Consider the following 17900-nt stretch of genomic DNA (forward strand, 5'->3'; position numbering starts at 1 on the left):
CACAGTAGGCCCATTGTTTATTTAGCAAATTAGTGTAGGTCAACTGGTTTTGGGCTTACAAGAAATCAAACTAGAAGTAAATGCTTTTACCAAATATTGATGCTGAGCTGGGAACTTGCAACTTCCATTCTGCTTGAGATGACAGGTTTTTTTTTTAATTTATTTATCTATTTTTATTTTAATTCCAGTGTAGTTAACATACAGTGTTATATTAGTTTCAAGTGTATGAGGTGACCTTCGGGTATAGTGACATAGAGGATGGGTGCTTTTTATATAAGGAAACGTTTCTAAGTTAGTAGCTTGAAAATAAAATCTTTGAAAAATGTTTTAATTTGTGGTTTAGCCTGACTAACGGAATAAATAATGGCTCTACAGAGTTTTGCAAGGAAGACCTGACAGTGTGTGTACTATATCTATATCTTTACTGAGCGGAGGCCACTCTGCTCATTTTGAACTTTGCCCACCTGACTTTTTGGTAGCCATGGGAGAGAGACTATTTTAAATGTTCAGACTATTAATAGAATCTTAGTCAATGGAAAGATTCTAGAAGGACTCTACAAAAACCAGACAAGTAATTTGTATTATTTTTTATTATTTTATTATTTATATATTAGATGTTATAATTTGAAATCCCTCCTTTCATTTAGTCTTCTCCTACCTCATGTGAAAAAAAGAAGCCCATTTTTATTATTTGGATGAGGTATTTGGAAAGTGGGGAAAAAACTGTTTGTGGTTGTAAATATTCATCATACTTAAATGTTGACGTAGTCTATTCTAATTCGTACTCAAGGGATTGAAACTTCTGGCCTTTCCTTTTTTAAAAACCTGGTGGCACCTGGGTGGCTCAGTCGGTTAAGTGTCGGACTTTGGCTCAGGTTATGATCTCATGGTTTGTGGGTTTGAGCCCTGTGTCGGGCTCTGTGCTGACAGCTCAGAGCCTGGAGCCTGCTTCAGAGTCTGTGTCTCCCTCTCTCTCTGCCCCTCCCCAGCTTGTGCTGTGTCTCTCTGTTTCTCAAAAATAAATAAACATTAAAAAAAGTTAAAAAAAAACAAACTGTGTAATGATTCCATAAAATAGTGACTTAAATTAATAGTTTTATTTGTTACTTGCTGTGCTCAAGACACAGTACTGAGGAGTATAAACAATGTGTGGCCTAGTCTCTGTCATTACTGTATTCAGTAGCCTAATTGCCCAGGTTAAACTGGGTTACCAGTTTAAAATAAAGTTATTGTCTTATCTTTATGACCAAGTTATTCTGGTAGGAAATGACTGATAGGAAATATCATGGCTGAATTAACATTGTTAGAGAGTCATGTAGATAGCTTACCATAGAGCGAACTGCTTAATAAGACAGTATATGTTTTGCTTTGTGAGGTTTTGCCATGTGAGAGAGTGACAGTGAGAAACAGGTAATTGCTTTTCCGTTTGTGATACATAATCTTAGAAGGTCTCAACCGTTTTGAGCATAACTTCCCCAACTTGGTAAAGAGCATCTACAAAAACTCGACGGCTAACATTACGTTTAATGTTGAAAAACTGAATGCTTTACTTTTTTTTTTATTTTTAAACCTTCTTTTATTTATTTATTTTTTTAATTTTTTTTTTTTTTAAATTTATTTTTGAGACAGGGAGAGACAGAGCATGAACAGGGGAGGGTCAGAGAGAGGGAGACACAGAATCTGAACCAGGCTCCAGGCTCTGACCTGTCAGCACAGAGCCCGACGTGGGGCTCGAACTCACGGACCGAGAGATCATGACCTGAGCCGAAGTCAGACGCTCAACTGACTGAGCCACCCAGGCGCCCCAAACGTTCTTTTATTTTTGAGAGAGAGTGCATGTAGGGGGAAGGGCAGAGAGGGAGGGAGACACAGAATCTGAAGCAGCCTCCAGACTCTGAGCTGTCAGCACAGAGCCTGATGCGGGACTCGAACCCACAAACCATGAGATCATGACCTGAGCTGAAGTTGGATGTTTAACTGATTGAGCCAACCAGGTGCTTCCTGAATGCTTTACTTTTAAGTTTGGGAATAAAGTGAACATAGTGCTGGAAGTTCTAGCTAGTGCAATAAGGCAAGAAAAAAAAAAGGCATATAGATCAGAAAGGAAGAAACAAAATTTCCCCTTTTACAGATGAGATAATTGTCAATATAGGAAGGAATCTACAGATAAACTCTTAGAAGTAATAATGCGTGTTAGAGAGGTTGCAGACCATAGGACGAACATACGAAAATTAAATACATTTCGGTATACTAACAACACATGGAAATAAATGCAAGTATCATTTACAATCACTGAAATAAAAAGTGATGTTTAAGTGTATATCTAAGAAAACATGTGTAGGACTTATGCTGAAAACTACAAAATGTTGACAGAAGAAGTCAAGGTTAAAATCGTTGGAGAGACGTATTGTGCTTATGGATTGGAAGACTCAGCATAGTAAAAAAAAGTCATTTCATCTTAAATTGAAATACAAGTTTAGTGCAAATCCTATAAAAATTCCAGAAGGATTTTTTTTTTTTTACACACAGACAAGTTATAAAATATATGTGGAAATAAAAAGTATCTAGAATAACTAAATATAAGAAAAGTCGGAGGACTCATTCTCCCTGACTTCAAGAATTATATAGCTACAGTAATTAAGATTGTGTGATATTGGTGTAGGAATAGACACGTAGATCAATGGAACAGAACAGAGAACCCAGAATAACAGAATAGAGACCTACACAGATATCCCCAGTGGAGTTTTTCTTTTTTTGTGTGTGTTACAATTCACAAACCATAAAATTTACCCTGTAGGTTCAGTGGTGTTTAGTATATTCACACAGTCGTTCACCACTGTCTTAATTCCAAAACATTTTCTCTCACCTAAAACAGAAATGCCATGCTCATTACCCATTGTTCAGTTGATGTTTGACCAAGGTGAAAAAGCCATTCGGTAGAGGAAGAGTAGCCTTTTCAGTAATCTTGCTGGAGCAGTTGGACGTCCACAGGCAAAAAAATTAACTTCGACCTCAACTTCACATATTATACAAAAATTAACTCAGAATGGATCACAGCCTTACATGCAAAACATAAAACTATAAAACTTTTAGAAAAAATAAAAAAGTTTTGGAATCTAGAGCTAGGCAAAGAATTTTCAGACTTATCACCAATTACATGATCCATAAAAGGAAAAAATGATAAATTGGATTTCATAAAAACAAAAAACTTTTGCTCTGCCAAAGATTATATTAAAAGGATGAAAGACCAACTACAGACTGGGAGAAGATATTCAACAAAATACTAGTGTCTAGAATATATAAAGAACTCAGTAGTAAAAAACCAAATCACATAGTTAGAAGATCGCAAAAGACATGAAGACACATTTCACCAGATGCCACATACGTATGTGAAGGGATGTTCAAGGTCATTAGCCGTTAGGAATTACAAATTAAAACAACAATGAGATATCTCAAAATAAAAAGTCTAATTAAAAAAAAAAAAAAAAAAGGGAAAAGACACCTGGCTGGCTCAGGTTGTAGAGCATATGACTCTTGATCTCAGGGTTGAGAGTTCAAGCCCCACTTTGGGTGTGGAACCTACTAATAAATAAGCAGATAAATAAATAAGTAAATATTAGAACAGGAAAAAAATAAGCCACGAACATGATTAAGTTTGGTAAATACAAATGAGGCTAAAGAAGAAAACAAAAACAAGTAATTTCACTACCTGTATAAACTTCCACCAACATTCTCTTGTGTCTTATACTTTTTTTTTTTTACTCTATGCATTTTTATTTTACACAGTTAACTGAACATGTGTGGTTGTATCCCCCTCTTTTCAATAAGCACTACCATGAGTATTTTTCCATATCACTTAATATTATCCATGAGTATAATTATTAGATGGTTTATCATATTCATTGTATGGATGTACTATAATTTATTCAACCATTCCTCTTTCATACATTGAAAGTATTTCCGTCTTGTTGCTATTGCAAATCATACTGTGATGAACATTTTTGGATATAAACCACAGTCAGGATTTCTGATTGCTTTCTGAGAATAGATTCTTCGATGTGGATTACTGTCATTGGGTGTGGGCATCTTAGAAGCCTTTGGAAACTACACATTGCCAAAATGCCAGATTGTTTACAGAAATACCGTTTCAGTTTACGTCCTTTTACACTCCTCTCTTAAAAAAAAAAAAAAAAAGTATTTTTTTATTGTGCTAACCCCCTGCTCTTGAATTTCTTTTAGGTTTCCACACTTTATCTTGGCTTTCCTCCAACAACTCCATTCTCTTCTCAGCTTTCTGACATTGTTTGTCTCTGTCCCTTAAAAATTTGGCTTCCCTAAGCTTCTGTTCTCAATCTATTCGCCCTCTATAGTTTTCTTGGGCTAACTAGAACCAGGCCCATGTCTTTCCCTACAGCTTACACCCTGATGACTTACACCCCATGTCCCTTCTGAGTTTCAGGGCTCAGTTTCTAACTGCACAGTGGATATCTTTCCCTGATGCCACAGCGTATTATCACAAACGTACCTCAGTGTCTAAAACTGAAGTCATTATTTATCTCAGCCAAACACCTTTTACATCTTCACCTTGTAGCAGAAGCCAGAGGTCTGAGAGTTGGCCTAGATGACTCCTTAAACCTTGTTTGCCACTTAGTGTCAGTCACTGAGTTTTAAGGTTCTGCTTCCAAAAGAACTCCCCCATTTGTTACCTCCCCTCCGTGCTTTTTCTCACTGCCTGAACTTAGGCACTCATTTTTCTTATCCTGCTTCAGTAGATCTTAACTGATAGGCCTATTTTGGGCCTTGTATCTGCCGGTTACATCCTTCATACTAAAACGAGTTTGATCTTTTTAAACCTAGATTTCAGCATGTTACCACCTTAACTGTCTTCTGTCTTCTGTAGAACAAAGCCCGTTTTCCTTCGCATGGCATGAGTGAGCCTGGTCTTGATTGCCAAGGCCCCTGCCTGTTTTCCAGCTTTATCTCTCACCATGCCTCCTATGGCTCCCTGTCATGCCGAGCTAGTTTCCTCAGTATATTACATGTATATATAAATTTTTTTTTCCTGGCCTTTATGCCTTTGCCTATCTTGTTTTTTTCTTCCTGACATGTTTCCTTCCTGTCCTGTCCACTTGCTAGATTTTTTTTTTCATGTTCCAAGATTCAGATAATACTATACCTCCTATGGGAAGCTTTCTTGCCTTCCACAGGAAGAGTTAAGGGCTTCCTCATCTTTGTTCCTGTTGTGCCACATACCCATTTCTGTTTGCCACTTCCTACATTGTTGTTGTTCTTGTTGTTGTTGTTGTTGTTAATCTGCTCTTGGACGTTCTACTGGATTGCAGTATACCCTCTCTACTACTTAAAGCAGGAGTTGTGTGCTTTTTTGTTTCCTCATCATGAGAGAACAGTGACCGACATATAGTAGGTGTTTAATAGATACTTTTTGAGTAGATAAAGGAAGGAAGGAATGAAAGGTTCCATGAATGAAGTGTTTCATGCTGACGAATGCCCAAAAGTTTTAAGTTGAAGGAAAATTACAGAATTTGAGGTCCTAGGGATTTTGAGTTCTCCCATCATCCTGGAGTATCAGTAATCTCAGGCCAACCATTTCCTTTCTCTGAGCTTCGGTTCTTTTGCAAAATGGAGGCAGTAGCAGTAGTAATAGTAATAATAATAGTTACAATAATACAAACGCTTTTTAAACAGTAAATACACTAAATTTTAGGTAATATTGTTATCAGTAATAAAAAGTATCCTGTATGTTCCGCCTGGCACACGGGTAATGTACTGTCTTCATTGAAGTGAGTGAACAGTTACAACTTTGGGTAGACATACCCCCAGTTACAAGATCAGTTGGCCTGGATTTGCTATAATTTGGTTGCCTGATAGAAAACAATCTTGACTAAAAGTAGTCCGTGATGCTTATGGTCTATGATGTGAAATTTCCAGGTTGATGAAGTGTGTAGCTGTGCATAGAGTTCCACGCTACTTTCTAATGTGGTTTGACTTTTCTAACTGTTGTCAGTGACAAACTTGTGTACCATTAGTCTGCCCTGTTTTCCGTGTTTTCTATACAGAGATGTATAGTTAGTGCAGTGATGAGTAATATGTTTTCAAGAAAAGCTATCCTGTAACCTTTAAGTCTAGATGGGTAGATTGAGCATTTAAAGCTGGAGCTTTTTCACTGCTTCTGCATGACTGTATGTTCTTACCAAATGAATCACTTTATGAATATGCATGAGCTTATAAATGCTGCTTTTTAAAAGAAATTTTTGTGTTCTGAAATAAAATTGGTAGTATTTTCCAAGTTTTCTGTGAGAAGGTTTCCATTAGTCTTAGAAATTCTTTGGAAAAAAAAAAAAGTGTGTGTGTCTGTATTTCCCCTTCCCTACTCATGCTACATTTTGTGATATCTCTGGCATTTTTTTCTCCATTCTTTTTTCCATCAAGTTTCTTTTCTTTTCTTTTTTCTTTCTTTCTTTCTTTTTTAACATTTGTTCATTTTTGAGAGACAGAGAGAGACCGAGCACAAGCAGGGGAGGGACAGAGAGAGAGGGAGACACAGAATCCAAAGCAGCCTCCAGGCTCTGAGCTGTCAGCACAGAGCCTGATGTGGGGCTTGAACTCAGTAACTGTGAGATCACAACCTGAGTCGGAGTTGGACGCTCAACCGACTGAGCCACCCAGGTGCCCCTCCATCAAGTTTCTTAATTTCACTGTTTCCTCCTTATCCTTTAAGCAGGTGAAATGGTAACAAGTCATTTTAGACTTTTGAGTTTGGGAGATCTGGTAGACACTGGAGCACCCTGTCTTTATTGTCCTTTCTTTATTGTCCACGTGGGGCTTGTGGCAGAGATAAGCCCATTCAGGTTTTCACTATTGTATGACTTGTAGGTTAGAGCACATCATCAGAGTGTATTTACATTTGACCTGGAAGTTCAACCCAGTATTGCTTTGGGAAAGTTTTTTTTTTTTTTTTTTTAAGTTTATTTTAGAGAGAGAGCGAGCGAGCATGTGAGAGTGTACACGTGTGAGCAGGTGAGGGGCAGAGAGAGAGGGAGAGAGAGAATCCCAAGTAGGCTCTATGATGTCAGCACAGACCTGATGTGGGGCTTGATCCCACGAACCATGAGATCATGACCTGAGCCAAAATCAAGAGTTAGACACTTCACTGACTGAGCCACTCAGGCGCCCTGGGAAATTTTTGATTGTCAAAAATCACCATTGGCAGGGGCACCTGGGTGGCTCATTTGGTTGAGCCAACTTTGGCTCAGGTCATAATCTCACAGTTTGTGAGGTTGAGCCCCGGTTGGGCTTGCTATCAACCTGCTTTTGGATTCTCTGTCTCCACTGTGTCTCTGCCCTTCTGCTTGCGCTTTCTTTCTCAAACTAAATAAACATAAAAAAAAAAATCACCGTTGGGTTGTGATCATTGTGTACACCCTCAAGTTGTTACTCAGCCACGTTACGGGCTTTTCTCTTAACTTCAGTACGTAACAGCAGACTGCAGCTCAAAAAAGTCACAATGGTTTCATTCGTGCCTTAACAAGTATTCACAGTGTATCTTCTTGTAGAATGCCAATATATCCTTTATCTACAGTTCCCTCTTTTGGCTTGCATAGATTGAAAATTCCTTGCATTTACTTTTAGTTCATGTAATGGTAAAGATTTTGTTTCTTTTGCATGACACCATTTTGTTTTCCTTGATAAAGAGTTATTATAAAATCCAGATTTGAGGAGTTGATAGGAGGGGCTTAGCACTGATGAACACAAGTGTTGTGTGAAATAGTGGAAACAGCCTTGGAGAGGCAGTCAGGAAACTCGAGTTCCAGGTCTGGCTGTGCACTGAACTCACCCTTAGTCATCTTGGCTAATAATAACTGAACAATAAAAATAATAGCACCTTATGCAGTGCCCTGCTGTCTACAAAGCACTTTTATAGAAAGTATGTTGGGCAGAGAGATGATTATTCCCATTTTATGATGAGGATACTAAACCTCAAAGAGTAAGAGATTTTCCCAAGGTCACATACCAGGCAAGGGCTAGAACCACGATTGACTTTATTCCACTGTGTCCTTTTCAGTTACTTCATGCTGCCTCTCATTTTGCTTTTAATTGAGAAGTGAGGGGTTGGAGCACAGCAGTGATTTTCAAGTCACTTTCACCCAGAGCCCTAGCATTCTGTAGGCTAGCTTCCTGGTTTGCTTGTGAATAAGGAGAGAAACACAGGGAAAGAGGTTTAAAGTGGGCACCAGCATGACATGTTGGGGTACAGTGGTGGTTGTGCATTTCCAAATGACCTGCAGGTCTTTTTCAGTCTCTTTTATTATTGATGGATGGTTTTATGTCCTTTCAGTGTGAGGGGGGCAAAAGGAGGTGGAAAGGCATCTGGTGTTAACTTTTCTTTTTAATTTTATTTTTAAGTAATCTCTAAACCAAACATGGGGCTTGAACTGACTGAGCCATCCAGGCACCCCTATAAACTTTTTTTTTTTTTAATGGGTGAAGGGATTTCACAGTTCTGAACAAAAGTTTGAAAATGACTACATTAGATGATTTTGAAGGCCATGTTTTAGCCTAGGAGTCTGAAAAATATTGCATCCTTAACTTAGGTAGCATTACCAGATGGGCCCATGACGACTTTACAGACATTGCAACCTTCCATCAGTTTAATGTTGTGGGGCACTGTTGAAGCCCTGTTTATCCTCCAAAGATAGGCTATGATCAAGCCTCTGTCTTTAGGGAAGAGGCAAAATGTCTGAAATGAGTATGGGTAATTATGTATAAACAAATAGCTAGATTTGGTAATGCGTTTTTTAAAAGACTGATAGTGAGAATCAATGACTTTGGAGTTGCACTGGGGTTGTTTTAAAAAATGAACATGTTGGGGCACCTGGATGACTCAGTTAAGTGTCCGACTATGGCTTCGGTCATGATCTCACAGTTCCTGGGTTCGAGCCCTGCGTCGGGCTCTGTGCTGACAGCTCAGAGCCTAGGGCCTGCTTCCGATTCTGTGTCTCCCTCTCTCTCTGCCCCTCCTCTGCTTGTGCTCTCTCTGTCAAAAATGAATAGACGTTGAAAAAATTAAAAATAAAAAAAGAACATGTCCGTTAACTTGGGTGTCGTGTGTTTCCTACAACCTGTGAATGGTTAAACCTGGCATTTCTATCAAGAAGGAGCTACTGCTGTTTTCTTTATTTGCTTCAGGAGTAAAGGTGTTTTTATTAACCCTTGAAACAGATAACCACTTCCATATTCATTTCTGTGTTTGAACAAAGTAGACCTGGCCTTTTGGCTAAAATATTCTTTTAGCTCCTTAGAGATGAAAGTGGTAATTTCCATTTGTAATACTGATTATTTACATTTGTACCCTTTTGCATTCCTTACCTGTCCTCTACAGTCCAATAAGGATTGCACTGACAGGTATGACAGACTAATTTGGGCCCTGGGGTTATTAAGGAAATTTCAATTCATTTCTTCTCAGTCTGCCTCAGAGGAGAGGTCTATGAAATATCCATGACTTTTTTGATGATACCTTTGACATAAGGGTGGTTTTTGTTACTTTGGCTGATGCATGAAGCAACTCTAGTTGATGTGTTTCTGAGCTTATAGGCACATGCGAATGTCTCCACTGCCCTGAGACCCTCTTCTTTCTACTTACACGAGGCTGTGAAAGCCCATGGCTTTTTGATTCTTTAAGAATTAATTAGTGCACGGAAGTTGGAAATACAGGCTGAAGGAAAAGAGAGCAAGTTTTTTTCCAGCTGGGATTTTTGTCTTACTGTGGAGTGATGTGGGGCTTCCTCTTTGGTGCTTCCTTACTCAGTCAAGCATTTGGCTATTATTAAATAATTACCTTTGCTTATATTTTTTTATGTGAAATTTGCCTACTGGGAAATGCACAGATCTCAAGTATATATGGTTTAATGAGGTTTGATAAATCCTATAACTCACGCCTGAATCAAGATAGAGAAAATTTCTATCATCCATGCAGTTCTCTTATGTTTTCTTTATAGATGGTCCCCAGACACATTCACTTGTGTGATAAAAGGATTCTGACATGCCCAAGTAGGAAACGATCACACCTTTTGTTCTATAGCAACTGGTAGTCTAAGTAATAAAAGGAAAACTTACTCAAGACGAATTTATTTTCTTTTCGTATTGGCAGAAGGTGCTTGAAAGCTACTTCCTTAACTAATTAACAGACTTTTTGAGAATACTTGACAAAGACAGTGATAAGCAGAGCAGCTCTGCTACCTTTGGTATAGAATGTATATCTTAAAACACAGTCTTATATATGTGAAACTGAGAGCAGCTTTCTCTAGTCAAGTGGTAAACAGAGACCTCAAGCTGCTTTTTTTTTTTTCAACGTTTTTTATTTATTTTTGGGACAGAGAGAGACAGAGCATGAACGGGGGAGGGGCAGAGAGAGAGGGAGACACAGAATCGGAAACAGGCTCCAGGCTCCGAGCCATCAGCCCAGAGCCTGACGCGGGGCTCGAACTCACGGACCGCGAGATCGTGACCTGGCTGAAGTCGGACGCTTAACCGACTGCGCCACCCAGGCGCCCCTCAAGCAGCTTTTTTGAGTAGTACATAAACCAAATCAAAGGCAGAGGGGGCCAGGACCTGACCTTTTTTTTTTTTTTTTTTTTTTTTTTTTTTTTATCCCCAGGATACATTCTCCCTATTTGTAAAACATTAATTACCTCAAGGCTGCCATGGGCATCGGTTAATATCTGGAAAGTTCTGGGTAAAGAGTGAGGTTGTGTCCATGTTGTCTTACCAAAGACAGCGAACAAATTTGTACACGGCGATTGCCCTCTGATAAGCTCCACAGCCTCCCATCCCAACTTCTGATTCCATTTTCCTTTTGCACAAACAGTTCTGGTGGTTTAGTGTTTAGTTTTCCACTGCACACGCAGCCTGCTTGCCCTTGTGTAGAAACTGTCCCAATGACCGTGGATGACCCAGGCTCCTCTCAAGGGTGTGTGCTCATGGGAACTGGCCAAGTTGGCTGTTACACTTACTTTTTCTGAACAAACAAATATATAGTTTCATCTGGCTCATGTAGTCAGACCTCTGGTCTGGGAGGTGGTTGTTTCTTTTTGTGTATTTGTTGTTTTTGTTTTAGGTAGTGGTAATTGATGTGGTAGAGGTGGAGCTTCTGGGGGGGGGGGCGGGGGGAGGGTAGCACTTTGAACTCCCTTCCCTTTCCAGTAGACATAATATAGCCTCTTACGGCTCCGTCGTATCAGTGAGTACTTATTTTAGATCCTTTTCTTTTACTAAGGAAAATACAGGGGCAGAAAAGGATTTTGTTTTGTGGCCCTGATGTCAATTAACAGTGATTTCTGGAGATACCTCTTTTTCTGCTATTGAACATAGTGTTTATTAGTGTTATTTGTCTACATTTTTAATTTTTTAAAAATAATACCTACATCCAATGTGGGGCTGGAACTCAACCCCAAGATCAAGGTCACCTGCTCTACTGACTGAGGCAAACAAGTACCCCAGTTATCTGTGTACATTTTGGAAAAATGACTTCAATTTCATGCAAAGGAAGGAAATATATCAGCCCTCCATTCTGCTAAGCCTAAAGTTCTATTAGCAGATTAGGTGTCTGGGGCTGGTAATATATGTCTCTGGAGAGCAAGGTCATAGCAAAATGATACAAACGAATGAGTACTGAGGAGTGGAAATGTGATATGAAATGCCTGCAGGCTTCCTAATCCACCCCCACTTTGTTTCGGGGGAGGGGTGGAATTTATGTCACTGTGCCTCATATAAGGCCACCAGTCTTTAGTGTCCCTATTCCTGAAATTGTGTGGGGCGTTATGGGGCTTCCGTTTAATTGGTTCAACATGTGTCCCTTGACATGAATTGTCATAATATAAACACTCAAGTGCATAACATGCAGATCAAGAAATAAAACAATATTTCCAGCACACCCAGAAGCCAAGTTTTTATGTACTGCCTCAAGTCAACATATTAACTTAAAAAATTTTTTTTAATGTTTATTTCTTTTTGAGGGTGAGAGAGATAGAGCTTAAGCAGGGGAGAGGCAGAGAGAGAGGGAGATACAGAATCCAAAGCAGGCTCCAGTCTCTGAGCTGTCAGCACAGAGCCCGATGCGGGGGCTCGAACTCACGGACTACGAGATCATGACCTGAGCCGAAGCCTGGCGGTTAACCAACTGAGCCACCCAGGCTTCCCCAACATGTTAACTTTTTGATACTCATTTCTTTGCTTTTCTTTATGGTTTTTCCTCCTAAATATGCAACTTTAAACAATATAGTTTGTCTAGTGTTTGGCCTTATGTAATTGGAATTACACAATATGTATCCTTTTTTCACCCAGTTTTGGGTTTTGTCCTATTGTTATGTATAGCTACATAGTATTTTCATTGATATATAGTATTCCATTGCATGAATATACCACGATGTATTCATTCTACTATTAGTGGACATTTGAGGTTGTTTACAGTGGATAGCTATTATGCATTTGCCTGTATGAACACTCCTGTATTTGTATTCTGGTACGTATCAGTGATAGTTTCTTTTGGGGATATACCCTCAGAAATGGAATTATTAGTAGGTTGTGGGATTTGTTCATTTTCAGTTTTACTAAATACTGCCCAGCAGTATCCCTAAGGTAGTGGTAACAGCTTATATTCTCACCAGCAGTGTAGGAGTGTTCTCGTTGCTCCCCTGTCTTTAACACTTGTTATTGTCAGACTTTAAAATTTTTGGCCAGTGTACTAGGAGTGTAGCAGCATCTCATTGCGTTTTAGTTTGCATTTCCCTAGTTAATAATGGGAACTTGGGGTGCCTGGGTGGCTCAGTTGATTAAGTGTCTGACTCTTGATTTCAGCTCAGGTCTTAATCTCAGCTCATGAATTCAAGCCCCGTGTCGGGCTCTGCGCTGGGCACGAAGCCTACTTTAAAAAAAAAAAAAAAATGGGAACACTTCTAAATGAGTTTATGGGCCATCTGTGATGCCCGGGTCTCTTGCAGATTTTTCGATTGTGTTGTCTTTTTTTTACTGACTTGTGATAGTTCTTTAGTATTTTGGATATGAGCCCTTCTTTTTTTGTGCTTGTTACAGATGTTTTTTTGTGACTTGCCGTTTCACTCTTGATGGTGTCTTTTGACACTATTTTGATAAACAAGTTCTTACTTTTAATGTAATGACATTTTATAGCATTTTTCAGTATGATTAGTGCTTTCTGTGTCTTGTTTATGACATAAAATCATGACGATAGCCTCTGATAATTATCTTCTAAAATTTTTATTGCTTTCCCTTTAAAACATTTTACATTTAGATTTCTTAAGAGCAGAAATTATTAGGTCACTTACTATTAGTTGATTAAGTGTAATTAGTGAATGAGTATTTACTGTAACTTCAGCTGTGTTGAAGAGCCAGTGGAAAGTATAAAGAGATTAAGGCATGGCCCTTGCCCTAAAATAGTCTGCCTTCTACCTGTGTAGGTGAGGCCCTTAGCAATCGGCATTATATGTAACAACATTGGACTGGGAATCTAGAGACTTCTATTCCGTTCCAGAAGCCTGGCTGTGACATTACCTTTGTGACTTTAGGTAAACTCTTTTCCCTCTTGAGGTCTAAATTTTAACTTACCTGTAAAGTAAGGGGCGTGGCCTAAGTCAGTGGTTCCTGATTTTGGTTCTTCAGATTTTGCTAAAGGTCTGGTGAAAAATAGCAAATGGAAGCTTTATTTTTAAAGGTGAGAGAAATTAAGCAGTTTTAGCCATGAGGAGGCTGCACAGGTTAACCAAAATACCAAGCGTCTTTGTGGGTTTTTTTGTTTGTTTGTCTGTTTGTTTGTGTTTTTTGCTTCTTCAAGTATCTTTGTTTTTAACTGGCGTCGGATATGCTTTCTGTTTGAGAATTGCATTGAACTGAAAGAAGCTCTGATCGACAACAAAAGTCTTTATTTTTTTTTAAATAATGTTTATTGGTAATTATAGTTTAGTAGATAGTTTTTATTTTTTTTATTTTTTTGTTTATTTATTTATTTTTGAGAGAGAGAGCACGAGCACGGGGGCGGGTGGGGGGGCAGAGAGAAGAGGGGCCAGAGGATCCGAAGCAGACTCCGACAGCAGAGAGCCGGATTTCACAAACCGTGAGATCATGCCCCGAGCTGAAGTCAGATGCCCAACCAACTGAGCCACTCAGGCGCCCCTGTAGGCAGTTTTCAAAATGTGGCCTTCACATGTCAACCAAGAGGCCAAAGAGTGAGAAGCAGGGGTAGGGGGGAGGTGTTAATAACTAATGAAAAGTGTCCTTAGCGTTGAAAAAGTTGGGTACCTGCTAGTCTATAATGACTTTTAAGGACCTTTCTAACTCCAAAATACTATGAATCAGTGAAAAGATGCTATTTACGGCTTTGCATCAGGAGGTACCCAAATGAGTTAATCTGGACAGCCACCATAACAGAGTGTGTGAGGAGGGACAGAGAACCTGTGGCTGACTGGGATAGTCAGGGGAGGAGGGCTCTCCGGACGAGCTACGATTGAGCCATGTGATTCTTTTACGAGTAGGGAGAGGCATGGAGAGGGAACTCTAGACGGAGCGATGAAAGACGGGACAGTACAAGTCATTGCTGGGCACAGAGAATGAATCAGTTTTGCATTGAAAGGTGATGAAAAGGTAGTTTGAGGTTAGGGCACCAAAGGCCTTCAAACATAAGGCTAAGCACAGACAGCTTTGGAAAAATTAACCATTACAAGTATGATTGTGTCAGGAGGATTCTATTCTGGCTTTTCTAGAACTGGAGGCTTGTGGATATAGGCCAATGACTTTAGGATGTCCTCCATGCTTTAGTATATAGTGCTGGCTGGCCCTGAACAACATTAAAAAAACATTTTTTTAAGTATCTGAGAGGTAACCAGGTAGCATGGCATTATATTGACAGCTGAACTACAAAGCAGGAAAGCTTATTTTATGGTAGCTGTCCATCTGTATCTTTCTGAATTTATGTGTAGAACGAATCCCTGGTAAATCCCAAGATGCTTCTCTCTATGCTAAAAAGTGGCTCATAAATGGTGTTGAATTCTTTGTAAAAGTCACCAATCTCAACAGAATTTCTAGTTCTGGAAAAGAAGGATCTTCTCTGTTTATTTTCTGTAGAAAACGACCGCTTAGGAATAGTCCACTCTCTATTATGTATAACAATGGAAAGACATTCTTCTCTGGATGGTATAAAACGATGACTCATCCCAAGCCATCTCTTGGAATTAAGAATGTAATCATAATACACCCATAAATGCCCATGTATACATGCTTAGGCAGTCCCATTCTGCCTTCCTTTTTATTACTCCCTCTTACCCCATTGTGGTTTAGCTTGACTAACCTATTTGCAGCACATTAACATTCTTAGTACAAAACTTTTGCAACCTCTGAGAGGAAAAAAAAGAGGTGTGGAGATGTCAGATTTCATCTCTGACACTGTTTCTTAAACTATATTAGAGATGTATTTTTAAAAAAAAACATAGTAACCATTTTCGGTTGATTCCTCTAACATAATTTAATGAAGGGAGGTTATCTGCCTTGGGCTTCTTCCATACAAACAGCATTTAAACACTTAAAGGAAAAATTAAAGAGCGCAGTGGCCTTGGGGACAGCGAGTGGGAGCATGGACAGCATAGGATTTAATAAGCTGACAGAGGAGAGAGGAATCCCACGCTAAGTGGAGACAGCCCTGGTGATGTCATAGGCAGGGACTGGGAAGAGGGGGGGTGTAGGCGGAGAAAAGAGAAAAGTCAATAGGTCTTGCATACCTCATCCTCAATATCCCTGAGAACATGACAGGCAAGCCCTCTTGTCTCCGGTTTATCAGCTCTCTCCTCGTAGGGGTTCCTCTCACACAGCTTTTATCCCAGGACTGGAAAAGTTAGGCCATATGGGCTTCAGAGGTAAAGTTTTGTGGGTTTGGTCAATGCTGATCTGGAAGTTGGGCAGCAAACGAAAATGGTACCATATCAGCATTAAAACAAAATTGCTGAAGTAAGTGTTCTTGAAGAGTAATTGAACACCCGGTTGGATGAAGATTTAGATCCAAAGAGAAAATTTTTAGGATGATGAGTAAATTATTGTTATTTTGAAAAGTTTTGATGTTTATTTTTGAGAGAGAGAGAGAGAGAGAGCGTGAGTTAGGGAGGGGCAGAGAGAGAGGGAGACACAGAATCCAAAGCGGGCTCCAGGCTCTGAGCTGTCAGCACAGAGTCCGACGCGGGGCTCGAACTCACAGACCGCGAGATCGTGACCTGAGCTGAAGTCAGACCCTCAACCGGCTGAGCCACCCAGGTGCTCCAGGAGTAAATTATTAAGTGGGAATTTCTAAAAGATTCTGGTACAGATGTTAGAGCATGCTAAAAAGTATACTTAGATTGACAGCCTGTAGAGCAACTGGGACTATTATCATAATTATGAAATGGTACATTTTAAATAATAAATCTCGACTTTGTACACCATAGGTTCTTAAAAATACCAGTTGATATCTTTGTCTTCCTACCTTTATTCCGTCTAATTTTGGAATAATTTATTTCTGGGTTGCCTTCTGTGGTCTTGGTAGAATTGCGGATTTTACAACATGTTTCAGGAAAGTAATTTCAACAAACGTAAGATTATCTGCAATTTAGTTTTCTGATTCAGCAGCCATAACTATTTGCCAGATTTTTGTTGTTGTTGTTTGTTTATTTAACCCTTACCAACAAGATTTTGAGTAGTTCTGGAATTTGAGATTAACATATTTGTAGTAAAGAAACCAGTGTCACTTTCTGCAGGAAGAGTGTTTTTTTTTTTTAATGTATGTAAATATACATATGTGTATTTAACTGAAAACAAGGTTTTTTGACTTCTCTCCATAGAGAACTTGAGTTGATTTTTTATTGTTTTGCCTTTCTCTCCTTCCTCCTTTGTTTCTGTATTAGCAGATTTAGAGTTTGCAAGGATCTAATAGAAAAAGCAAAGAATTTGGAGTCAGAAAGTACGAGGCTCCGGATTCTGGCTTGATGGTAGCTGGGCAAGTTAGCCTTTCTGACCCTCAGAATCCTCACCTGTAAAATAGGATAGTATCACTCATCTCTTGGGGGTTTTTGTATGGATTAAACCAGGGGGAGAAAAGTGCTTAGCAATAAAGGTTAGTTTGTTTCCCTTTGGCAGTCTTTTAAGCTTAAGGGTCCAATTTTCTACTTGTTTTAGAATAAATCTGAATTTTATGGTTATATTTCCATATTTTTCTTCAAAGTCAGGCTTTTTTATGTGTCTTCCTCCCAATTTTTAAAGCTGGGTTTTCTGTCTGCTACTCTGTTTCTTTCTAACTTACATTTTCTGTAAGGTATGTATTAGTTATTGAAGTATCTTTGAAAGAAAAATGGTGTGCATTTTTTAGTGGGGACCATTGAACAACTTAACAAAATGGTTAACTCACATTCTAAACTCTTAGAGTGTGCCTAATGTCAAATTTCTTTAAAAAAAAAGTTATCTAAATCTATTTATTGTGATAAACCATATTGTGATATGTGATTATCATTATTGTGATACACCATAACATAATTGTGAGACGTGGGGGGGTGCTGTAAAGATACAACTTTGCTTAGGATCCTTACCACACAAGAGCCTGTGATTGAATATACATTGGCATGGGCACCTATGGACATTCCCCCCCCCCCCCCCCCCCCCCCCCATATTCAGTATAGATCTGTTGGTTTGAATTGATGAGGAACAGGAGAAGGGTTTTGGTGAAGAGAAAGCAAATGGGCTTATATTAAAATCTAAGGTTGTTGTTTTTTTTTTTTAATGTTTGTTTATTTTTGAGAGAGACAGAGTGTGAGCAGAGAAGGGGCAGAGAGAGGGAGAACAGAATCAGAAGCAGGCTG

The 17900-nt window shown here is 39.1% G+C and overlaps 1 protein-coding gene across 5 annotated transcripts in view; it reads left to right on the forward strand.

Moving 5' to 3' along the window:
- Window positions 1-17900, forward strand: part of SIK3 (SIK family kinase 3) — a 217436-nt gene that overhangs the window by 62298 nt on the left and 137238 nt on the right. The window lies entirely within an intron of this gene.

The sequence above is a fragment of the Panthera uncia genome, chromosome D1 (genome assembly GCF_023721935.1).
Source record: "Panthera uncia isolate 11264 chromosome D1, Puncia_PCG_1.0, whole genome shotgun sequence".
NCBI classification, from domain to species: domain Eukaryota; kingdom Metazoa; phylum Chordata; class Mammalia; order Carnivora; family Felidae; genus Panthera; species Panthera uncia.